At 50.2% G+C, this 26,405-nt stretch overlaps 1 long non-coding RNA gene across 1 annotated transcript in view; it reads right to left on the minus strand.

The window, feature by feature from the left end:
* Positions 1-26,405, minus strand: part of LOC138297316 (uncharacterized) — a 54,203-nt gene that overhangs the window by 1,200 nt on the left and 26,598 nt on the right. The gene's annotated exons all lie outside the window — the stretch shown is intronic.

Below are 26,405 nucleotides of genomic sequence, written 5' to 3' on the forward strand. Positions count from 1 at the left end.
TCCCTTCTGACCTCAGAGTCCAAGCAGTAATGCTTCGCAAAAGTATGAAGGGATGACCAAGTTGCGGCCTTGCAGATGTCGACCACAGGAACACCCCTAGCCAAGGCCGAAGAGGCCGACTTAGCTCTGGTGGAATGAGCTCTTATACCATCAGGAGGATCCTTCTTTGCTAAAGAGCAACACATTTTAATGCAAAGAGCAACCCTCCTGGAGAGTGTTCTCTTGTGGACTGCCTTTCCTCTCCTCTTTCCCACGTATCCGATGAAAAGCTGATCCTCCAGCCTGAAATCCTTTGTCCTGTCTATATAAAAGCTTAGTGCCCTCTTTGGGTCCAAGCGGTGTAGTCTCTCTTCTTCCTTTGATGGATGAGGCGGAGGATAAAACGTGGATAGAGTAATTGTCTGGGCCAAATGAAAGGGTGAAACAACCTTCGGAAGGAAAGCAGCCTTCGTCCTCAACACCACCTTATCCCCATAAAAAGATGTATAAGGGGGTTTTACCGATAGAGCCTGCAACTCACTCACTCTCCTTGCAGAGGTAATTGCAACCAGGAAAACCGTTTTAAGAACCAATAATCTTATGGGGCAAGAATGCATAGGCTCAAAAGGGGACCCCCATAAGGAAAGTTAGAACCAAGGTCAAATCCCATTGAGGCATAATGAAAGGAGTTGGAGGGATTTTATTCATAAGGCCCTTCAAGAATCTAAGTACTATTGGGGATTTAAATAAAGAAGGCTGGTCTGGAAGACAAAGAAAGGCTGACAAGGCAGACAAGTAACCCTTGCACAACCCCTCTGTGCTAAAGACAAAGCAAAAGATAAAACATCTGACAAATGAGCACGTAAGGGATCAATCTGCCTCTCTCCACACCAAACCACAAATTTAGACCACCTATTAGCGTAGATAGATTTAGTGGAGTGTCGCCTGGCCGATGAGATAACATCCATTACATCAGGCAGGAGAGAGAAAGAACTCAGGTTGCCCCGTTCAATCTCCAGGCATGAAGGTGCAGGTTCTGGACGTGGGGGTGTAAAACCTGCCCCTGCGACTGCGAGAGGAGGTCTGCCCTGAGAGGGAGACGGAGCGGAGGGCACAGTGAGAGTTGGAGAAGGTCCGAGTACCACACCCTCCTTGGCCAATCCGGAGCAATTAAGATGACTTGAGCCCAGTCTTGGCAAATTTTACTCAACACACAAGGAATCAAGGGTATGGGGGGGGGGAACGCGTAAAGCAACTGGTCGCACCAGGTCATCTGAAACGCATCCCCCAAAGCTCCTTGTACCGGATACTGGAGGCTGCAGAATAACGGGCAGTGTGAGTTCTCCCGGGTGGCAAACAGATCTATCCGAGGAAACCCCCACATCTGGAAGATTAACCGGACTTGATCTGGATGGAGACGCCACTCGTGATCGCCCGAGAAATGGCGACTGAGATTGTCCGCACGTACGTTCAAGACTCCGGCCAGATGATTTGCTACCAAGCAAATCTGATGGTCCTTTGCCCAGGACCATAGCCGTAGAGCTTCTCTGCAGAGAAGGTACGACCCTACCCCTCCCTGTTTGTTTATATACCACATCGCAGTAGTGTTGTCCGTCAGGACCTGAACCGACTGACCACGAAGGGATGGGAGGAAGGCCTTGAGAGCCAGACGTACAGCCCGTAACTCCAACAGATTTATATGAAACACCTGTTCTACTAGAGACCAAAGTCCCTTGATCTCCACGTCCCACAGATGAGCTCCCCACCCTAGAGTGGAAGCATCCGTTATTACTGTGGCCACAGGCGTAGCTTGCGACAACGGCCTTCCTCTGGAAAGATTGCCGTCCGCAATCCACCATTTCAAATCCATGGCAGCATCTCTGGAGATTCTCACCGAGCCTTCGAGATCCCCTTTGTGTTGAGACCACTGCCTTCGGAGGCACCACTGAAGAGCCCTCATGTGCCAGCGAGCATGCATGACCAACAGTATGCAAGAAGCAAACAGACCGAGCAGACGTAGGACCTTGAGGACTGGAATGACTGCTCCACTTTTAAACATTGGAATCAACGCCTGAATGTCCTGAATCCGCTGAGGCGGAGGAAAGGCTCGGTTCAATGTTGTATCCAGTACTGCCCCTATGAACAGGAGGCGCTGAGAGGGCTCTAGGTGAGATTTGGGCATGTTCACCCAAAAGCCCAGGTCGAACAACAACTGGGTTGTCGACTGCAGGTGATGCAACACGAGCTCCGGAGACCTGGCTTTGATCAACCAGTCGTCTAGATAAGGAAATACTGCTATCCCATTCCTTCTGAGCTCTGCCGCAACCACCGACATCACCTTCGTGAAGACTCGAGGTGCTGAAGTAAGACCAAACGGGAGGATCGCAAACTGATAGTGCTGCGACCCCACCACAAAACAGAGATACTTCCTGTGCAACCTGAGTATCGGGATATGAAAGTAAGCATCCTGCAAGTCGACAGACACCATCCAATCTCCATTGTTCAGCGCCAAAAGCACCTGAGCTAGGGTCAGCATCTTGAACTTTTCCTGTTTGAGGAACCAATTCAAGATCCTTAGGTCCAGGATTGGTCTCAACCGACCATCCTCCTTGGGAATCAGGAAGTACCTTGAATAACAACCTTGACCACTTTCCTGCTCTGGGACCAACTCCACCGAGCCCTTTGAAAGGAGGACTTGAACCTCCTGTTCCAACAACAGGAGGTGTTCTTCTGAACAATAAGATGGGCGGGGCGCGATGGGGGGCGGAAACTCCCAAAAGGGAAGGGTGTAGCCTTTTCTCACAATGCTGGTAACCCAGGAGTCTGAAGTTATGACCTCCCACTTGTGGAGAAAATTCAGTAACCTCCCCGCTACGAGAGTGGAGTGAGTGGGAATTGGTGAAAGCCTAAGGCTGCTTCCCCTGCTGCACCCCTCCAGAGGAAGAGGAAAAGGCAGAGTGCTGCTGAGAGGCTCCCCTGGTACGGACCCTACCCCTCCCTCTAAAAGATCTATAGGAGAGAGCAGAGGTAGGCTGCTGGAATTTCCCTCGAAAGGAGGAGCCACGACCAAATCCTCGAAACCTCCTAAAAAATCTGAAGGAGGCAGAAGAAGTGGCTTGCAAGCCCAGCGACTTGGCCGTGGCCTTGCTCTCCTTGAACCTCTCTAAGGCCGAATCCGCCTTGGCACCAAAGAGCTTGTCCCCATCAAAAGGAAGGTCCAGTAGGGTCGACTGCACATCAGAGGAAAATCATGAGTTACGAAGCCAAGCCTGCCTCCTCGTAACTACAGCAGTGCCCATTGCCCTAGCAATGGAGTCAGTTGTAGCCAACCCAGATTGGATAACCAGAGTTTCAGCTGCCTGAGCGTCCAATACTAGATTTAACAGCCCCTGAGGGACCTCCGTATGCGTTGATGCAATCTCGTCCATCAGGGCATAAATGTACCTTCCTAAAATACATGTAGCATTGGTGGACTTCAATGCCATGCTACACGAAGAGAACACCTTTTTGGATGCCATGTCCATCTTCTTGGAGTCTCTATCTGAGGGCACAGATGGAAAAGAGCCAGGAGCAGACCCTGCCGAGCAGGAAGCCTGGACCACCAAGCTTTCAGGTGTTGGATGTCTGGTAAGAAAACCAGGGTCAGCCGGTGCAGCCCGATACCTCCTAGCCACAGATCTATTGACAGCTGAAAAAGACCCCGGCTTCTTCCAGACTTCCAAAACAGGGTCCAGCAAAGCCTCATTGAACGGCAAAAGTGGTTCTGCCGATGTAGAGGCCGGGTGCAACACCTCTGTCAACAAATTCTGCTTGGCTTCAGTTACCGGCAAAGGAAGATCCAAGAAGCTAGCTGCCTTCCTGATAACAGAATGGAAAGTGGCCGCCTCTTCTGTATACTCCCCAGGAGATGACAAGTCCCACTCGGGGGAAGTATCTAGGCCACTAGCAGTGTCCAGCCCATGGAGACCCTCACGAGAGTCCTCAATCTCTCCTTCCTCCATGTTTTGTCTCTGGTACTCCTGCTCTTCAAGGAGGCGGAGAGCAAGCCTCCTCGAGTGCAGCCTCTCCTCTATCCTTGGCGTCAACATGGCGTCAGCGGATGATGAAGAACGACGCCGATCGAGGAGTCGCATGGAGAGAAGACTGCTTCGGAGTTGCAGGAGGTCTAGACGGCGCCACTGGTTGAAACATCGAAGCTGCCGGAGCCGAAGTCTCAGGAGCCACCGGAGCCGATACCGGCGCCGAGCCCACGTTCCCCAGGGGGAGAAAGGGCATAAAGGGTGCCGGTCGAAGCGGAGCCGGAGCACCCATGTTGAAGGCCAAAGGGCCCGAAGGACCAGCCGGTCCACCACCTGGAGCCATCTGCTGGAAGATGGAAAACATCGCATTTAAAAATGCGGTACTATCAGCTCCAGGGGCCGGGAAAGCCGGGTACTGGGGTGCCTGGTTCGAACGCGACACCGACCTCGACGTCTGCAACAACGGAGAAAATATTTGAGGCTGCGGAACCTCAAACACTGAAAGTGGTTGGCCCGATGACCCGGGCGAAGTCGGTGAGGCTGGAGAAGGCAACGGCGTCGACGGATGGGGAGTGATTGTGGGACTGACCTCCCAAGTCTTCCGACGTCGAGTTGATAGTGACCTCGACCTCTCTTTACTCGACCGGCGCCTTGATTCTCGATGACGCCGGGAGTCCCGATGACGCCGATGAGACTTCGGTGACGAGGATTTTCGATGAGGTCTCTTTTCCTTCCTTTTCGACTTCGCCAGAAAAAGCTTAGTCTCGCGCTCTTTCAGGGCCTTAGGATTCATATGTTGACAAGAATCGCACTTGTCAACATCATGATCGGAACTAAGACACCACAAACAGTCTTAGTTAGTTACCGACATTTTGCCCCCACACCTGACTTTCTTTGCGACATTGTAATCTCAAAGAAAAAAATAGATCCAAAAAACACACTGTAACTGTCGAACAGCAACAGTAGCTCCCTCGAAGATAACCGTTTCGAATGGCACAGAAAAAAGTGAACTGACGTCGGCGAGGACCTCTTATTGCCTGTATGACGTCAGACGGCGTCGCATGGGCAACTGTGACTTCCTCGTCGATGTGCAGAAGCTAGGAAGAAGATTTCCGTCGAACGCTGGCGCAATGGGAGTATTAATTAGGTGAGGAATCCACAGGTAGTTGTATCCATCAGAAATAGGCTGATCTGCCCCCAGGGAGGGCAGAAGCCATTAGGCACCAGGGATGCTTTTATTTATATTGAGAACAGGAGTGACCCCTTAGGCAAGGGTTGTTCCCCCCCTCAAGCAATTTTTTTAAAAGGTCATTTCTGCCCCCCCAGGGGGCAGATTAGCCTTTATTAATTAGGCCGATCTGCCCCTTTTGGCAGGGGGTGGGGTGCAGAAGCCACTAGAAACCAGGGTTTTTTTTTTTTTTTTTTTTTTTTAAACCTTTATACTGATAAGGGGTGCGACCCCTTATGCAAGCTCCCAAATGGCCTAAAGTACAAATTACTTACCTTCGGTAATGAAATATCTAGTAGAGACATATTCTAGTTGCAGATTCCTTACCTTAGAATTTCCCCCCAGGCGTTAGACTGTATCTGGAGATTTTTCCTCGAGCAATATCCTTGGGCATCTGTAGGTGGCGTTCGACTCCGCAGGCATCGACTGATGCCTTGGTGACGTCTGGAGTAGTACATTGACGCCGCCCTCGCGCAGTGATGTCAGTTTCTTTTAACGACTTTCCACGCCAGAGCGCAGAGCCGCTAAGAACACTGAGATTGGTGCGACAGAGCTAAGGACCTGAAAGGGTGGAACACCTGTCCCCAGAAATAATTTCGCAAAGAGGGGAGGATGGGTGGGCGGTAAGGAAGCTGCAACTAGAATGTGTCTCCCACCAGATATTTCAAATACCGAAGGTAACTAACCTGTACATCTGATAGAGACTTCTAGTTGCAGATTCCTTACCTTAGAATTGATACCCAAGCAATGCCATCCTATGTGGTGGGCTGCGAACAAAGATCATACTAGAAAGTCTTGCAGGACTGAACGACCAAAGTAGCCGCCTCGACGGACCTGACTATCCAGGCAGTAATGCTTATCAAACGTGTGCAGGGATGCCCATGTAGCTGCCCGACAGATATCCAGGACAGGAACTCCGCGTGCTAACGCAGTGGAAGCCGCAATTTCTCTGGTGGAATGAGCACGCAAGCCTTCAGGAGGTTGCTTTTTAGCCAAAGTGTAGCACATTTTGATGCAAAGAAGCACCCATCGAGAGATGATATGCTTTTGCACTGCCTTCCCTTTCTTAGCATCCACATAGCCAAAGAGTTGATTGTCCACCTGGAAATCTTTAGTACAATGGAGGTAGAACACCAACACTCTTTTTGGGTCCAGACAGTGGAGTCTCTCCCCTTCTCATGGGAAGGGTGTGGGAGTGTGTAGAAGGTAGGCAAAGTGATGGACTGGCCTACATAAAATGGTGTAAATACCTTAGGAAGGAATGAAGCTCTAATGCGTAACACCACTTTGTCAGGGTGTACAGACAAGTTTGGAGGCATTGAAGAAAGCACCTGGAGCTCACTCACCCTGCAAGCAGAGGTGATAGCGACAAAGAAAGACAGTTTGAATGCGAGGATCCGCAAGGGACAATTATGCATTGGCTCAAAGGGGGTACACATTAAATAAGTAAGTGCAAGATTAAGATCCCACTGAGGCATAATAAATGGAGTGGGAGATAATAAGTGGGTGAGCCCTTTTAAGAACCTACTGACAATAGGAGATTTAAAAGGGCTCACCCACTTATTATCTCCCACTCCATTTATTATGCCTGATCAGGGCTGATCAGGTAACCTTTAAGGGTGCCCAAAGCAGAGCCCTGCTGGGCTAAATAATGAACAGAAGAACCTCTGACAGAGGGGCACAAATGTGATCAACAGATTTGTTGGTACACCATGCCACAAGATTTATTCCAACGACAGGCATATACAGTTTTAGTTGATGGTTGCCTGGCTACCAAGAAACATTGCAGACTTTGGGTGGAAGGACAAATGCATTCAACTGTTGCAGCTCAATCTCCACGCATGAAGGTGGAGGTTGGACAGGTGCCGATGGAGAATCGTCCCCTGCTGCTGTGACAGAAGATTCGCCCAAAGAGGCAGTCTGAGTGGAGGATGGATGGACATGCTCAATAGCTCTGGATACCACACTCTTCAAGCCCAGTCCGGAGCCACCAAGATAACTTGGGCCCGGTCGTACTTGATTTTCTTGAGAACTCTGGGTAGAAGAGGGCTAGACGGGAAGGCGTACAGGAGGCTGGAGCTCCACTCGAGATGAAAAGCGTCTCCGAGCGAGTGCCGTCTTAGAAAATTCCAACGTGCAAAACAGCTGACATTGCGTGTTCTCTGCGGAGGCAAACAGATCTAACCAAGGCTCTCCCCACTTGAGACGTTGCGTCACCTCCAGATAGAGACGCCATTCGTGATCGACTGTGCGTCAGCGGCTGAGTTTGTCTGCTCTGGCGTTGAGAGCTTGCCAGATGTTCAACCATCAGCGTAATGCCCTGATATTCCAGCCATGTCCAGAGGCGTAGTGCTTCCTGACAAAGGGTCCAGGACCCTACCCCGCGTTGTCTGTTGGAGTACCACATGGCGGTAGTGTTGTCTGTGAACACCTGCACCACTTTCCCTTTGAGAGAGGGAAGGAATGTTTTTGACCTAAGCCTGATTGCCCGGAGCTCCAGCATTTTTATGTGGAGCCCGACTCCGCCGGAAACCAGAGGCCTCTGATCTCTGCTTCTCCCATGTGTCCACACCAACCCACAAGTGACACATCTGTCACTATAGAGAGATCTGGTTGGGGAATGGAGAGGGATCTGCTGTTGACACAATTTGGATTCTAAAGCCATCACTGCAGGTCTTTCGCAGTCCCCTCCGAGATCTGGACCATGTCTGAGCGATTTCCCTGATGCTGCGCCCACTGGAACTTTAGGTCCCACTGCAGAGTGTGCATATGCCATCTGGCATGTGTACTAGCAGGAGACAGGAGGCCATGAGGCCCAGCAGGCTCACACTCACCGAAACCCAAGACCGAGGCTGAAAGAAAGATCTGAATCATAGCCTGAAGGTCTTGGACTCGCTTGTCTGGAGAATAAGCGAGATATTGCACTGTATCCAGAACAGCTCCAATGAAAGTGAGCGTCTGAGAGGAAGTCAGGTGTGACTTCGGCACGCTTATAGTGAACCCCAGCTTGTGCAGGAGGTTCGCCATAGTCTGAAGGTGAGAGACGACTGTCTGGGGAGAAGGCGCCTTCAACAGCCAGTCATTGAGGTAGGGGAAAACTGAGACCCCTAACCTGCACAGATGAGCTGCAACCACCGCCATCATTTTTGTGAACACCAGAGGGGCGCTGGTAAGGCCGAAAAGGAGCATGGTAAACTGAAAGTGCTCGTGACCTACCATGAATCGTAGGTAACGTCTGTGGGCAGGCAGGATGGGGATGTGAAAATAAGCGTCCTGCAAGTCCAACGCTACCATCCAGTCTCATGGGTCTAAGGCAGAAAGAACATGAGCCAGGGTGACCATTTTTAATTTCTCCTTCTTGAAGAAGTAGTTCAGGACCCGAAAGTCTAGGATTAGATATAAGCCCTTGTCCTTCGTTGGTATAAGAAAGTAGCAGGAATAACAACCGCAACCCACTTCTGGCACAGGGACTCTTTCTATAGCTCCCTTGGCCAAGAGAGCCATGACTTCCTGGTGGAGAAGCACAAAATGATCCTCCGGAAGATGATGGAAGGATGGTGGCATGTGTGGTGCTGCAGATTCCAAAGGAGGGTGGGGAGGAGTAGCCCTTCCGAATGATCTGCAAAACCCACCCATCAGTGGTGATAAGTTCCCAGTGGGGCAGGTGATGGCGGATCCTGCCCCTAACTGGGTAGGAGTGACGGGACGGACTAGGAGGGTTTGGAGACTGCAGGGGGGGGCAGAGGTGGAATGGACAGACCTATGGTTCCCTGTCTCACAGCCACGTGGAATTCCGCGACCTCGGCCATGCATAGGCTGCCCAGCGTGCGTGGCACGATGGCTGGGTTGAGGACATGACAGGGTGCCCCTTCCGTGTTCCACGAAATGGATGAAAAGCTGAATGCGGTGGACGAGTGGCGGAGGAAAGACCAAGGGTCCGAGCCGTAGACTGGGAATCATTGAATCTCTCCAAGGCAGAGTCCGCTTTGTCTCCAAAGAGACGGGTGCCATCAAAGGGCATGTCCATGAGTGACTGTTTGACATCCCCCAAGAAGCCACAAGTGCGTAACCAGGCATGGCACCGTAAGACCACTGTTGTTGCAACCGATCTGCCCAGAAAGTCTCTCGTATCCCGCCCACAACGGATAGTGAACTTTTCTGCATCTCTCCCATCTTTCACTGCTTGGGAGACGATAGCACGGGCCTCCTCCGGTATCTGCGGCAGGACTTGCGCAACTGTAACCCACAGGGAGTGGGTATAACGTCACAAAAAACATGCAGTGTTCACAGACCGCAGTGCGAGGCTGCAGGAAGAAAACAACTTCTTGGCAAATTGTTCTAGCTTTTTGGATTCACTATCCTGGGGTACGGAAGGGAATGCGCCTGGATAACACGACTCTCAGGAGTGGGGTGTTGGGACAGGAATTTTGGGTCGGTCGGTGCAGGCCAAAGGCGGCTAGCAATAGTCCTGTTCACAGGAGCCCCTGTGTTGGGTTTGGACCATGTACCCAAAAGGACATCTGTGAGGGCCTCATTGAATGAGAGAAGGGGTTCTGAAGTAGAAGCCCCAGGCTGAAGCACCTCAGTCAGGAGATTAGACCTGACTTCCACAGTAGGTAGCTCAAGGCTGAGGACCTCAGCTGCCCTACTGACCACCATACTGTAAGTTGCTTCCTCCGCCGTAGCCACAGTAGGAGGAGACAGCATGCCAGCATCAGGAGAAGTATCCAGACCACTGGCTTCTCCCAAATCCTGTTCCCAGTCCACAGCATGGTCATCCTGGTATTCATAATGGTCCAGGGATCCATCCAATTCCTCCCCATAGGAAAAAGGTTCTGAATCAGACCTTGGGTGAATAGGCCCCACTGAAGCCGATGGTGCAGTCGACCAATGCCTCTCCGAGTCGTCTGGGATAAATTCTTGTTCTCCTCCAGGGGAACCCACAAACTATGGGTACCTCTCAAATCCCTATAAAGTTGGCAAAAATATAAATAAAAATAAATACGTATTTTTTTTAAAAAAACTTCTTAGCCAAAGCGTAGCACTTTTTGATGCAAAGAAGCACCCATCGTGAGATGTTACACTTCTGCACCGCCTTCCCTTTCTTCGTACCCCCCCCCCAAAAAAAAGAGTTCATCATCCAACCCGAAATCTTTGGTAAGATTGAGGTAGTATGCCTAGGCTCTTTTTGCATCCAGACGGTGGAGTCTCTCCTCTTCGTGAGAAGAATGTGGGAGTGAATAAAAAGGGAAAGTGATGGATTGGGCTTCATGAATGGGCGTGACCACTTTGTGAAGGAATGAGGCCCTCGTATGGAGCCCCACCTTGTCAGGGAAAACAGACAACAACGGGGGTTTAGAAGAAAGAGCCTGAAGCTCACTCACCCAGCGAGCACAGATCACGGCAACCAGAAGAGCAAGTTACTTACCTTTGGTAATGCTTTTTCTGGTGGATACATTAGCTGCCTGTGGATTCCCCACCTAATGAATTCTCCCCATGCGCAGCATTAGACGGAAACTTCTCTCTCTAGCTCTGCACGTCAGGCGAGGACATCACAATTGCCCGACTCCACGCGGCTCCGCTTGACGTTATCGTGGCAATAAGAGGTCCTCGCCGTCGTGCTGACGTCAGTTCATGCAATGTTTTAGGTGCCTTTGAAACATATAAAGAACATCGACAATCTACAACCTTTAAGATTAACAAGAATAAACTTTATAGAGAATCTTCATCTAAAAACTTTTGCACAGTTCTTTAAATAAGGGCACATACCAACATGAATGGTTTGCAAACTTGAAAATAACTTGAATGTGAACTATAAACATATATACATATGTAGAAACATTGAAACTGAAGTGCACACCCAAGCCGATCCTGGTATGACCAGACAGACAACGGGGAGGCAGGAGGGACCGTGAGGAATCCACAGGTAGCTAATATATCCACCAGAAAAAGCGTTACCGAAGGTAAGTAACTTGCTCTTCTGATGGATACAACTACCTTTGGATTCCTCACCTAATGAATAGAGTCCCAAAGCAGTACCACCTCGGAGGGTGTCCGTCTGGTCAAACTAGGAAATCCTGCAGCACCGACCGCGCAAAATTGCCATCCATTTGCACCTCTGCATCCAAACAATAATGCTTCACAAAGGTGTAGAGGGAAGACCAAGTCACAGTCTTGCAGATGTCCACCATCGGAACACCTCTGGCCAAAGCTGATGAGGTTGACTTGGCCCTGGTGGAATGAGCCCTGATCCCCTCAGGAGGATCCTTCTTTGCCAATGAGTAACATATTTTAATACAAAGAACGGCCCACCTGGAGATCGCTCTCTTGTGGACAGCCTTCCCCTTCCTCACGTATCCAATAAAGAGTTGTTCATCCAACCGGAACTCTCGTGTCCTGTCGACATAAAAACTGAGAGCCCTCTTAGGGTCCAGACGACGGAGTCTTTCCTCCTCCTTAGATGGATGCGGAGGAGGGTAGAACGTCAAGAGAGTTATTGATTGTCCCAAGTGAAATGGAGACACCACCTTGGGGAGGAAAGCCACCCTGGTCCTCAAAACCACCTAATCCTTATAAAAAGTGGTGAAAGGCGGGTGAGCAGAAAGAGCCTGCAGTTTGCTAACACGTCTAGCCGAAGTGATGGCCACCGTTTTGAAAAACAAATATCCTAATGGGCAGCAAGGAAGTCAACACCAAATTCAAGTCCCACTGCGGCATGATAAAAGGCCTGGGAGGAAATTTATTAGTAAGCCCCCTCAAAAATCGAACAACCAAAGGAGATCTAAATAGGGAGGGCTGATCTGGAAGATATAAAAAAAGTTGAAAGGGCCGAAAGATAGCCCTTAACCGTGGGCAAAGCACAACCACGCTGAGCCAATGACAACGCGAACAACAAAACATCAGAAAGATGGGCACTTAAGGGATACATGTTCTTCTCCCCACACAAACAAACAAAATTAGCCCACCTACTTGCATAGACCAACTTGGTGGAGTGTCGTCTGGCTGATAAAAGAACGTCCACCACCTTCGGTGGGAGAGAAAAGGAACTCCGGTTGCCCCGTTCGAGCGCCAGGCATGAAGCTGCAGGCTTTGGAGGTGGTGTGTCGAACCTGCCCCTGCGAAAGGAGGTCTGCCCTGAGAGGGAGACGGAGCGGCGGGTACAGTGAGTCGGAGAAGGTCTGCATACCACACCCTTCATGGCCAATCCAGAGCTTTCAGAATGACTTGGGCCCGGTCTTGCCGAATCTTCCTCAAAACCCAAGGAATCAAGGGTATGGGAGGAAACGCGTAAAGCAACTGGTCGCACCAGGACATCTGAAACGCGCCCGCCCAACGCTCCTTTCATCGGATACTGGAGGCTGCATAACGACCGACAGTGCGCATTCTCGAGTGGCAAAGAGGTCTATTCAGGGAAAAAACCCCATCCGAAAGATGTAAAGAACTAGATCCGGATGCAGACACCACTCGTGGTTGTCCGAGAAGAAGCGACTGAGCTTGTCCGCATGTACGTTTTAGACCCCGGCCAAATGGTTTGCCACTACACAAAGCTGATGGTCCCGCACCCGGGACCAGAGTCGCAGAGCCTCTCTGCAAAGAAGGTACGACCCTACACCCCCCCTGTTTGTTGATATACCAAATCGCAGTTGTGTTGTCCATCAGAATCTGAACTGACTGACCGCAAAGGGAAGGGATCTCCTCTGTGCTGAAGCCACTGCTTGCGGAGGCACCACTGAAGAGCCCTCATATGTCAGTGTGCATGCGTGACCAACAGAATGCAAGAAGCGAACAGACCGAGGAAACAAAGGACCTTGAGGACCGGAACTACTGCTCCTTCTTGAAACATTGGAACCAGCGCCTGAATGTCCCGTATCCGCTGTGGCGGAGGAAAGGCTCGATTCAATGTTGTGTCCAGTACTGCCCCTATGAACAGGAGACGTTGAGAGGGCTCTAGGTGAGACTTGGGCACATTTATTGAAAAACCCAGACTGAACAACAACTGGGTTGTCAGCTGCAGATGACGCAGCACAAGCCCCGGAGACTCAGCTTTGATCAACCAATCGTCCAGGTAAGGGAATACTGCTACTCCCTTTCTCCTGAGGTGTGCTGCAACAACTGCAATCACCTTCGTGAAGACCCGTGGTGCGGAAGTAAGACCAAAAGGAAGGACCGCAAACTGGTAGTGCTGCGATCCTACCACAAACCGGAGATACTTCCTGTGCGACTTGAGAATGTGAAAATAAGCATCCTGCAAGCCGACCAACACCATCCAATCCTCCTTGTCCAACACCAAAAGCACCTGTGATAGAGTCAGCATTTTTAATTTCTCCTGTTTGAGGAACCAATTCAAAATCCTCAGGTCCAAAATAGGCCTCAGATGACCATCCTTCTTGGGGATCAGGAAGTACCTGGAATAACACCCCTGGCCCCTTTCTTACTCTGGAACCAACTCCACTGCACCTTTCAATAATAGGGAGAGAACCTCCTGTTGTAACAGCAAGAGATGATCTTCAGAACAAAAAGGAAAGACGGGGAGGGAAGTGAGGCGGAATCTCCAGAAAGGGAAGGGCATAACCTCTTCTCACCAAACTGATGAAGTCTGTTGTTATGGACTCCCATATGGGAAAAAAGAGTGAAAGCCTCCCCCCTACCGGAGAGGTATAAGAAACAATGGTGAGAGGACTAGGGCTTATTTCCTTGAGGTAACCCTCCAGGCGGAAGAGGAAGGGTGCTGCTGCTGGGTGGCACCTCTTGTGCCGACCCTACCCCGCCCCCTGTATGAGCGATAAGGGAGGCTGGAGGACTGCTGCGATCTCCCACGAAAGGAAGAACCTCTTCCAAAAACATGTAGCCGTCTAAGAGATCGAAATGGGGTAGCAGCAGCCTGCAGACCCAAAGATCTAGCTGTGGCCCTACATTCTTTAAAGCGCTGTAGCGAAGAGTCCGCTTTTGAACCAAACAGTTTTGCCCCATCAAAGGGCAGATCCAGCAACATAGACTGGACGTCTGTCGAAAATCCGGAAGTGCGTAACCACACATGCCGTCTGGAGGCAACGGAAGTCCCCATGGCTCTTGCAATAGAGTCCGTGGTATCCAGCCCTGTCTGAATAACCTGTGTAGCCGCCACCCGAGCGTCCGAAAGAAGACTACACAAGTCCTGGCACATGTCCGGAAGTACAGTCTTCGTCGCATCCATTATGGCATGGATATACCTGCCCAGAATACATGTTGCATTGGCAATTTTAGAGTCATGCTGCAAAAAGAAAACACCTTCCTGGCCGATTGGTCCATCTATTTGGATTCCCGGTCCGAGGGTACTCCCGGAAACGAACCAGGGGCCGACCTCGAAGAGCAGGATGCTTGCACCACCAAGCTCTCTGGTGAAGGGTACACATAGGTGCCTATGGAGAACAGGGGTGCTCCGGTTCCAGTCTGCCAGCAATTTAGTACCTGCGTCCTTAGGGGCAGACTGGGGGGGGGGGTGGAGGGGGGGCAGGGAGGGAGGATTGGGCGCACAAGTAGGCATACAAAATACACCCTCTGCAGCACAGGGCCAGCCGGGTGCAGTGTGCAAATCAGGCGTCTGGTTTCAATGGAGGGACCTGGGGGTCACTCTAGTGGTGCAGGCAGGCACAGGGGGTGGTTCTTGGGACAACCACCACCTGGACAAGGCAGAGGGTCACCTGGGGGTCACTCCTGCGCTGAAGTTCGGTTCCTTCAGGTCCTGGGGGCTGAGGGTGCAGTGTTGGTTCCAGGCGCCGGACCCTTGTTGGAGGTCCTTCTTTGTCGACTTCTTTCTCTGACCTGAATGACACGAATATTATGATGAGTGATGGTGACTTCGAACAGTCTCAAGACACTCCCCATGAGTGACACCATGAACGATGCAGAGTCGAGCGTCGGGCCTTCATGAGCTTTATGGACCTCTCCCTCAAAGCCTTCTGGTGCATGGCCTGGCACTCAAAGCACAACTTCGGGTTGCACTACAAACACAAACGGACCGGATGCCGATCTGTCCCCAACATCATATGCTGACAGGCCTCGCAAGGCTTGAACCCGTTCTTCGGGGACATCATGATGCGCCAAGGGTCAACACAAAAAACCGACAAAAGGGTCCAATACACTTAAAAAATTAACAGGGTATCTCTTCTCCACATCAGCGTGTGGCACAGAAAAGAACGGACGTCACTACGCCGATTTCCTCAAGTAGTGGAACTAAAATGTTGTGGATGATTGCATGGCAAAGTAGTGGCTTATGGAAGGTAGGTATCCATACACAGACTTTTGAAAGGTTTCTCTAATGGAAGGTAAACCTCAGTCAATTTCGAAGTACTTAACTTTTGTATGATACAACAAGATACAAGTATGAAAATACAGGTCTGGTTGAGATGGGAACTGAGGGCAGCAAACAACACTCTACAGCCTTTTCCCCTGCTTAGGTCAGACTTTAGAATGCCAACATGGTTGAGCCTTTTTTGGGCATTTCAGGTATGAAATCAGAGTGTCCTTTTCACCCTTGCTATGTTCTCCAGAACATATGAAGTGGAGGCTGCCGCTTTTGTAACAGTAAGACTTTCAATGACAGGCAGAAGAAAGTGAAGGAAAAACACAAGACTTCATGTGGTTGTCTGATGAGGAACAAAATACGCAATGTACTTTACCCTCTGGATTTGGAGGATAAACAATTTCTAGTACCAAGAAGTTTTATGACTCACATTGTATGGATGAAAAAACTGGTTCTTATCCAGTCAGCCCAATGAAATCAGGTGATCAGAAGATGAGCTGGAATCCAAAGGCACCTAACAGTGAGCTGTAGCCTCGGAGTTCTGAGCAGTATCCACCAACTGATAGGGAGTAAGAACCGCAAGTCCTTAGGATTCACAAAACCTATCGGTCCTTGAGGTGGGCAGAAGACTTTAGTAGGAGTGTGAACCTCTGGGGCCATGTGTAGGAAGTTGGCTCTGTGTATACTATTTCAAAGTATGAAATAGTCTGCACAAATTCCAAGGTTTCCCCTTACAGGTAAGATGGTGGCAAAATCTGATAATACTAATGCACTATTTGTGGTAGTGTGGTGGAGCAGTAGGCTTATCAGAGAGTAGTGTTAAGCATTTGTTGTACACACACAGGCAATAAACGAGGAACAAAGACTTACTCCAGTACAATAGGTTTTTATATTGAAAAATATTTTCTTATTTTATTTTAAGAACCACAGGTTCAAGATTTACAGTTAACACTTTAAATGTAAGGTACTTCACTTAGATACTTTAGGAACTTTGAATAAAAGCACTATCATATACAGTGTTTGTAAAAATGGCAATAAGCTATTTTCAAAATGGACAGTGCAAAAATCAACAGTTCCTGGGGGAGGTAAGTAAAGGTTAGATTAGGAGGTAATTAAAACACTTTCAAGTCTCAGTTCTGGGGCATAGGCAGCCCACCGTTAGGGGTTCAAGACAACCCCAAAGTTACCACACCAGCAGCTCAGGGCCAGTCAGGTGCAGAGGTCAAAGTGGTGCCCAAAACACATAGGTGCCTATGGAGAACAGGGGTGCTCCGGTTCCAGTCTGCCAGCAATTTAGTACCTGCGTCCTTAGGGGCAGACTGGGGGGGGGGGGTGGAGGGGGGGCAGGGAGGGAGGATTGGGCGCACAAGTAGGCATACAAAATACACCCTCTGCAGCACAGGGCCAGCCGGGTGCAGTGTGCAAATCAGGCGTCTGGTTTCAATGGAGGGACCTGGGGGTCACTCTAGTGGTGCAGGCAGGCACAGGGGGTGGTTCTTGGGACAACCACCACCTGGACAAGGCAGAGGGTCACCTGGGGGTCACTCCTGCGCTGAAGTTCGGTTCCTTCAGGTCCTGGGGGCTGAGGGTGCAGTGTTGGTTCCAGGCGCCGGACCCTTGTTGGAGGTCACGGTCAGGGGGCCCTTCTGGATTCTCTGCAGGCATCGCTGTGGGGGCTCAGGGAGGGGTTGTCTCTTGTCACTCACTGGCTCGCAGACACCGGGTAGTCCTCCCTGTAGTGTTTGTTCTCTGGATCTTGAGCCGGGGGTGTCGGGTGCAGAGTGTGAAGTCTCACACTGCCGGCGGGAAACGTGAAGTCTTTGAAAGTTGCTTCTTTGTTGCAAAGAAGTAGCTGGTTTTGAACAGGGCCGTTGTTCAAGGGAGTTTCTTGGTCCTTTAGTCCAGGGCAGTCCTTTGAGGCTTCAGAGGTCGCTGGTCCCTGATGGATGCGCCGCTGGTTGTAGGTTTTCGAAGTTGGAGACAGGCCGGTAGGGCTGGGGATAAAGCAGTTGTGGTCGCCAGTCTTCTCTGCAGGCCTGTAGGTCAGCAGTCCTCCTCGTTTCTTCAGGTTGCAGGAATCTGATTCCTGGGATCTGGAGTGCCCCTAAATACTGAATTTAGGGGTGTGTTTAGGTCTGGGAGGGCAGTAGCCGATGGCTACTGTCCTGGAGGGTGGCTACACCCTCTTTGTGCCTCCTCCCTGTGGGGAGGAGGGCACATCCCTAATCCTATTGCCCCTAATGCCCATTGCTTCACAGCTTGTGTGCTGGTGGGGAGAAATGGCACTCCCCTCAGAGTGCCATGCCTACCTCCCACTGCCTGTGGCATAGGTAAGTCACCCCTCTAGCAGGCCTTACAGCCCTAAGGCAGGGTGCACTCTACCACAGGTGAGGGCATAAGTACTATGCCCATACAGTGGCCAAGCAAAACCTTAGACATTGTAAGTGCAGGGTAGCCATAAGAGTATATGGTCTGGGAGTTGGTCAAACATGAACTCCACAGTTCCATAATGGTTACACTGAAATCTGGGAAGTTTGGTATCAAACTTATCAGCACAATAAATGCACACTGATGCCAGTGTGCAATTTATTGTAACATACACCCAGAGGGCATCGTAGAGATGCCCCCTGAATGCCAACCAGAATTCTAGTGTAGGCGGACTAGTTTTTGCCAGCCTGCCACAGACCAGACATGTTGCTGGCCAGGAACAAAGCCTGTACTGGGTGGAAGTGCTTCTCACCTCCCCCTGCAGGAACTGTTAACACCTGGAGGTGAGCCTCAATGGCTCACCCCTTTTGTTACAGCACCACAGGGCATCCCAACTAGTGGAGATGCCCGCCCCTCCGGCCACTGTCCCTACTTTTGGCGGCAAGGCTGAAGGAGATAATTAGGAAAACAAGGAGGAGCCACCCACCAGTCAGGACAGCCCCTAAGGTGTCCTGAGCTGAGGTGACCCCTCCCTTTAGAAATCCTCCATCTTGAGTTTGGAGGATTCCCCAATAGGATTAGGGATGTGCCCTCCTCCCCACTGCGAGGAGGCACAAAGAGGGTGTAGCCACCCTCCAGGACAGTAGCCATTGGCTACTGCCCTCCCAGACCTAAACACACCCCTAAATTCAGTATTTAGGGGCTCCCCAGAACCTAGGAAACTAGAATCCGGCAACCTAAACCAAGAAGGACTGCTGACCTGAAGCCCTGCAGACAAGATGGAGACGACAACTGCGTTCGACCCAGCCCTACCGGCCTGTCGCCTGACTCAAAGAAAACTGCAACAGCGACGCATCCGACAGGGACCAGCGACCTCTGAAGCTTCAGAGGACTGCCCTGAACCTAAGGACCAAGAACCTCCTGTGAACAGGAGCCCTGTTCAAAACCAGCTACTTATTTGCAACAAAGAAACAATTTCCAAAGATTGCACATTTCCTGCCGGAAGCGTGAGACACTACACTCTGCACCAGACGTCCCCGGCTCGAGATGCAGAGAACCAACACCACAGAGAGGACTCCCCGGCGACTGCAAGCCTGTGAGTAGCCAGAGACGACCCCCCTGGGCCCCCACAGTGACCCCTGCAGAGAGAATACAGAGGCTCCCTCTGACCGCGACTGCATGTAACAAGGGACCAGACGCCTGGAACCAACACTGCACGCGCAGCCCCCAGGACCTGAAGGAATCGAACCTCAGTGCAGGAGCGACCCCCAGGTGACCCTCTGCCGAGCCCACCCAGGTGGTGGCTGTCCCGAGAAGCCCCCGCTGTGCCTGCCTGCAACGCTAGAGTGACACCCCCACCCCCCAGTTCCTCCATTGTTTTCAACCTAAAACCCGATGCCTGCTTTACTCACTGCACCCGGCCGCCCCTGTGCCGCTGAGGGTGTACCTTGTGTGCCTTCTCGTGTTCCCCCCCCCCGGTGCGCTACAAAACCCCTGTGGTCTGCCCCCCTAGAGGACGCAGGTACTTACCTGCTGGCAGACTGGAACCGGAGCACCCCTGTTCCCCATAGACGCCTATGTGTTTTGGATACCTATTTCCTGTGCACGTGACCAGCCCTGAGCTGCTGGTATGGTAACTTTGGGGTTGCCTTGAAACCCCAATGGTGGGCTGCCTATGCCCCAAACTTGAGACTTGTAAGTGTCTGTCTTATCTCCAAAACTAACCTTTACTTACCTCCCCCAGGAACTGTTGATTTTTGCACTGTGTCCACTTAAAATAGCTTATTGCCATTTCTACAAAGACTGTACATGATATTGTGTTTATTCAAAGTTCCTAAAGTATCTATGTGAAGTACCTTGCATTTAAAGTGTTTGATGTAAATCTTGAACCTGTGGTTCTTAAAATAAACTAAGAAAAGCTATTTTTCAATATAAAAACCTATTGGCCTGGAGTAAGTCTGAGTGTGTGTTCCTCATTTATTGCCTGTGTGTGTACAACAAATGCTTAACACTACCCTCTGATAAGCCTACTGCTCAACCACACTACTACAAAATAGAGCATTAGAATTATCTCTTTTTGCCACTATCTTACCTCTAAGGGGAACCCTTGCACTCTGTGCACACTACTTCTCAATTTGAAATAGTATATACAGAGTCAAGGTCCTACATATATGTACTCCCTTAAACATACACTGCAACCTGCCCATGAGGCTACCAAGGGCCTACCTTCGGGGTGCCTGACAAGTAGTAAAAAGTGAAGGTTTAGGCCTGGCAAGTGGGTAAGCTTGCCAAGTCGAATTGGCAGTTTAAAACTGCACACACTAACACTGTAGTGGCAGGTCCGAGCCATGGTTACAGGGCTACTAATGTGCTGCAGGCCCACTAGTATCATTTGATTTACAGTCCCTGGGCAACTCTAGTGCACTTTACTAGGGACTTACCAGTAAATCAAATATGACACTCATGGATAAACCAAACGGTACAAGCTCTATAGGGAGCACTTGCGCACTGATTAGAAGTGGTGAAGTGCACAGACAATAAACCATCAAAAACGGACCAGAAAAATATTGTAGTAAGGCAGCAAAACGTTTGGGGATAACCCTGCAAAAAGGGCCATTTCCAATATCACACCTGCAGGAGCTGATGGTGAGCCTCAAAGGCTGAAGCCTCTTGTTACAGTGCCATGGGGCACTCCAGCTAGTGGAGTTGTCCGCACACGGACAAAGCCCCACTTTTGGCAGCAAGGTGATCAGGAAAATTATGGAAAGCAGGGAGGAGTGACCCCCCTCAAAACTCAACCCTCCCCCTGCCATCTAAAGCTATGGCCATCCCTAGGGTGTCCAGAGCGGAGGATGCCCCCCCCCCTCCTGCAGAATCATCCATCTTAGTTTGGAGAACAGAAACCAATAGGGTTAGGTTTGCGTCCCCCTGCCCAAAGGGAGTGGACACAAGAACGGGGTGTAGCCACCCTCTGGGACAGTAGCCATTGGCTACTGCCCTCTGACCCCTGTAACCCTCCTAAATCCAGGATTTAAGGGCTTACCTGAACCCAGCTCATGAGATTCAGGCTGACCTGACAAGAAAGAAGAAGGACTGCTGAGCTGAACCCCCAGCAGAGAAGACAACGACAACTGACTGCCTCAAAAAACCTGCACAAAAACAGTGAGGCATCCAGCGGGGCCAGCCACCTCGACCAAGTTATAGAAGTCTGTCCTGCACCCAAAAGGACCAAGAACTGCAGTGGACAGTGGCCCTGTCCAAGAAGGAAACATCCAGGGACTCTGGCACACCTCCAGACACGCGAGTCCTGACCACCCTGCACCAGACACCCAACGGCCGGTGACCACGTGGCCCAACCAGCTAAAGAATCATCAGGTGATTGTGATCAATTGCCCACCCTGGGTTGACCTTTCGACCCCCCCACAAAGATGCCTGCAGAGGGAAGACAGAGGACCCCGACCCCTGAACGCGAAAGCACTGGATGAATATACCCGCACTGTGAGAGACTGGCACCTTATTGCAGTACACCCCCACATTTTTGCCTGGTTTCCGAATGCAACTTGGACTGGAGTGCACTGGGATCCTGCTAACTAGGTTCCCGGTACCAGTGTTCTTTACATAAAACATTTTAAAAGTGATTGGATACATGTTTAGCTATCACTACAAGTCCCTAGTAAAAAGGTACTTAGGTACCCAGGGCATGCAGTACTTTGGATAAGCCCCTGGTGGCAGTGGCACTGATTGTGACAACCTCAAGGGACATGCATCAAGATGTGCACAGCACTGCCATAGCAGACATTCTCCTGCTGCAAACCTAAAATACAAACTCTACTTGGCACACTACCTGTGTGCCCGGTCCACCGTACACTGCATTAACTATGGGTAAGACACCCCTGTAGCAGGCCTTACAGACCTAAGGCAGGATACTCCATACTATATGTGAGGGCACAGCTGAATGAGCAGTATGTTCCCACCGTGTCCCTGGCAAACCTGGGATATAGTGAGTGAATAGAGCTGCCATTTTAATGTATGTGCTGGACACTGGCCAACACGAGATTCCCAGCAAAATAATGGCTACTCTGAACCCTGGGTTGTTTGGTATCAAACCACTCCGAATGATAAATTCAAACTGGTACCAGTACTGGATTTATAATAAAATGTACCCAGGGATCACCTTAGAGGTGTCCCCTGCAAAAGCCAACTATCCTGGCATATTTTCTGACTGGTTTCATCCAGCCTGCCACACCCACACAGTCCATATACAAACCTTGGTGGAGAGCCCAGTCCCCCTGGTTCGTAAATCAATGCCCTCCCTTGGTGGAGGAGCTAACCACCCACTCCCCCAGGAACGTGCAAAACCCCAGTAGTGAGCTTCAAAGGGCTACAGCCCCTGAAACTCGAGCCTCCAGGCCTGCTGCTAGCATCTGAGGGGTTGCCACTTTGCAAAACACCCACTTTTTGAGTGAGCAAAGGTGGGAAACCACACAAAGATTAGGAGTGGCGGCCTAGCATGCACCACCTCTAAGGTGTTGTCTGCGAAGTGGACCCTCAAATTCAGTTTCCTCCATCTTGAAATGAAGGAAACTAGCCAATCAAGTTTAGGGAAGTCACCCTTCCCAAAGGAAGTGGACACTAAAGTGGGTGGAGCCACCCATAGGTAAGTGTCCCATTGGACATTACCAGGTTTCCCCTAGAACGCCCACTAAATTCTGTATTTATTGGACATCCCTAGAACAAGAAATCAGATTTCAAAATACAAAGAAGACCTGCACCAAAGAAGATCCAAAGCAAAGGAAATACAGACCTGTTGCACAAGAAAAGGCGCCAAACCCTGCCTGCTGCACCCAGGACCTGCAAATTGCTGCTGTGGAGGAGCTGGACACTGGACCGAAGCCAAGAAACCCAGGTAATATCCAGGCTTAAAGAATCACCCCAGATATCCCTTTTGAGTGGAGGCACCACTCAAAAACCAAGCAAGATCCAATAAGCCAGTGAAGGTCGCTTCACTGGCTGGCCGATATGTCCACAACCGGAATTTGCAGCCGGACCCCACAACACACTAACTACCGTCCCGGATGTGACCTACAAGTGTGCCAAGATTGGTGGCACTGTGCCCTCCAGTGGCCGAGTTATGCCAATTCCCTGGGACAACCTCAAACCAGCTCCCCAGGAGCTGAAAGGATCAGGAGGAAGCTCCTGTAGAGGGACTTTAATAACACCCTGGGACCTACCACCAGAATGCTCACAGTGTCCTGTAAGCAGCCAGAGAGACTCACCTCCAAAAAGACTCAGTTGCGCACAGCTCTGGATCTCACCCCGCATCCGGCCGCTCTGCGCCCGCAACAAGGAACCAGCTGTGCTCCACTGATCCCCAAACCCTTGCGACCTCGACAGCCCAAGGGGACCCCCAGAAACCATCTTTTCCAAGTGGCCCCTACAGGTTGCCCTGTGCCAAAAGCGTTTCCTACACTGCTCCCGCCGGAAACGGGAGCCGCAAGAGGCTCTCCGGCTGGTGCAAGGTGCCTACTGACTGCTGCGACCACCCTGCAAAACAAACAAAAAAAAAACACACAAAAGAGACTGGTAACTCAATTGTACGATTTTGAATGGTAACTGTACATTGATTCCAATGATGCGTAATTATGGGCAGAAAGACTAACTTTATTACAACTTTTAAAACTAATATATAAAAAAGTATTTGAAAGATCTTGGTCTTAAAAATTAAATAAAACTGAAGTATTTTTATAAACTCTGGTCTCGAGTTATTTATTGAGTGCATGTGCTGCATGATTGGTTTTGAGAGCACAACAAATGCTTAGTACATCTCCTGGATTAGCCTAACTGCTCGACCAGCTACCTTAAAAATTGTAGCATTAAGTGGTCTAATTTTTGCTCATGGAAACCAAAGTGTGGTCGCTTGGACCCACTGCATAGTGTGCCTAGTTTTGCACACTGCATAGAAGGCCAGCCTCCTACAGATGCCTAAAAGACCACTGCACCCGCAGCCCCCAGAGAACCCGACCTCCAGCACAGGTACATTCCTCCCTGTCTAGCTTAGGGTTTGCTCCAGGGGACCCCCTGGTCCTCACATGCAGCATCTGAGTGACCCCGGGGTCTCCTCACAGAGATCTATTGGAAAACCAATGCCTTGTTTGCATCCTGCACCCAGCTGCCATAGTGCCACTGAGGGTGTGCGTTTGATGCCTCCTTGTGGCCCCAACAGTGCCCCTCTAACCCTCCCCCTTCTACCCCCAGGTCTGCCCACCAAAGAACAGGTACTTTTCTGCTGGGAGATCTGATTCAGAGTGCACCCTGTCTCCGTAGGAGCCCACTTTAAAATGGCTCAAATTTGACCTCTGCACCCGAACGGCCCAGTGTTGCTGGGAGCTTGGGGTTCACTTGAACCCCCAGCTGTGGACTTCCTAAGCCCCAGAGACTGAAACTGTTAAGTCAAGTACTTACCTCTAAAACTGTGCTTTAGTTTCTTCCCCAAGGATGTGTCCTGAAAATTGCAGTGTCAACATTTAAAATAGCTTTATTGGCATTTATTCCAAAACTGTATGCTATATGAATTCCATTCAAAGTATTATTATTGATATATATGTGAAATAATATCTATTGATGTAATTACATGCAAAGAGAATCTTGTGATTCTAGAAATAAACAAAATTAAATTTTCTATATAAAAACCTACTGGTCTGGAGTTTAGTCATTAAGTGTGTGCTTCTTCTATTGTGTCTGTGTGTAGAACAAATGCATTTGTAGTATCTACTTTAGCCTCTGTGGAACACCTGGAGTCTGCATGTCATTTTGATATAGTATATAAAGAGTGAGGGGGACTGACTGAGTTTGCGAAGTAGCATGTTCCAGGTCTGTGCTGCGATGTAGGAAAAGGATCTCCCTCTGGCTGCATTGTTACCAATTCTAGGGGTGGCAGCAAGGGCAACTTGTGCAGAGCGGAGTTACCGGTCTCTGTTTGGGTCTGAGAGACTCAGTTGGTGCACGAGTCGCTGAGTCTGAGTGGCTCTGTGAGTGTGCGCATGAGTACCTCAGTGAGTGTGAGTGCTTGGGGATTATCTGAGCAGGTCTGTGAGAGTTCACAAGTGCCTCTGTGGGTGTATTACTGGGTGCATGAGTATGTGAGTATTGTAGGAAGCAGCATATATAGTGAACCAAAACGAGGTACACTGCGCAAAAAGTCAAAGCAATCAGAGGAACAAATTACATCCCAAATGCTCCTTTTTTCGGTAGTGTGGTCAAGCGACTCCTACGGTAAGTGAGACACACACTGAAAGAAATCACACCAATTTATAGTAATAACATGTACTTTTATATAAAGTCTGATATTTTGATTTATTAATTTTTACAGCTTGCAAAACTTGATACAGTGCATTTTTCAGATGTGGTAAAGTTATTCTATGAAGGAAGAACTAGCACTGCATACAGGTATAGTAAAGCGACTTACGTGATCAATCTCCTGGACTTCGGCCACATGGACCATTCACCTCAGGCAGCAGGGTGCATGGGTACAGCTCAGCGTCAAGTGCCCCATGTAAGTCTATGGGGACCGGTTTGGTCACAAAGTTGCTTGAGGGATGGATTGGGAGTCCACATCAGAGGAACCCACGTGGGTTTCGATCCTTGAGACCCTTAGGCACGTAGGGACACCACCGATCCACTTCACCTCAGGCTGTGGGGTGCAGGTGCAGTGGTGTTTTATCGCATCAGGTCTGGTGCTGGAGTTCCTTGTGGTTGTAAGGAGCCCCGCAGAAACAGTCTATAGGCATCGACTTGGGGTTTAGTCCGAACAAGCCAACAAGTGGCCTCAGGTCTCACGAGGCAGAGAGATGTGGGGACAGCCTTGGTCCTCTTCTCCTAGGCCCAGGGCAGACGGGTGCAGAGGTGTCCTGAGACATGGGGTCTTTGTCACTCACTGTTGCTAGGGGTCTGCAGAATCAGGCTGCAAACGCTGTCAGGAAGTCCACATAGGGCAAGCCCTGGGTAGGCTGTGTCTGAAACGCCTGGGGACCATGGTGACACCACTGGCCCACTTCAACTCGGGCTAGGCAGCTCAGCTGCAGTGATGTTACCCAGTGTTGGGTTTTTGGCAGTCAAGGTCCTCATGGTTCTTTCTTGGGTGCCTGCAGATGCAGGGCAGCAGCTCATGTAATCCAAAAGAGTTCTTCTTGGTGATTTGTGAAGCACGGACAGCGCTCCCTGATTTTTGGAACCTGCAGTGGAAGGACAGGTCAGATGCTCCTCAAGGGCCAGGCGCAGCAGGCTTGGCACCACGTCAGTCGTGCTTCTTAGGTCTATGGTTTTGCAGTCTTGTTGCACACTCCTTTTGTGTCATGGAAGAAAGTCAGAGAATCTGTGTAGGAAAGTGCCCTTGTTGGCATGGTTGCCCCCCACTTTTTGTCTGATATTGGTGATAACTTGACAGAGCGTGATGGGATCCTGCTAACCAGGC

This window comes from Pleurodeles waltl, chromosome 5 (assembly GCF_031143425.1).
Source record: "Pleurodeles waltl isolate 20211129_DDA chromosome 5, aPleWal1.hap1.20221129, whole genome shotgun sequence".
Taxonomy (NCBI): domain Eukaryota; kingdom Metazoa; phylum Chordata; class Amphibia; order Caudata; family Salamandridae; genus Pleurodeles; species Pleurodeles waltl.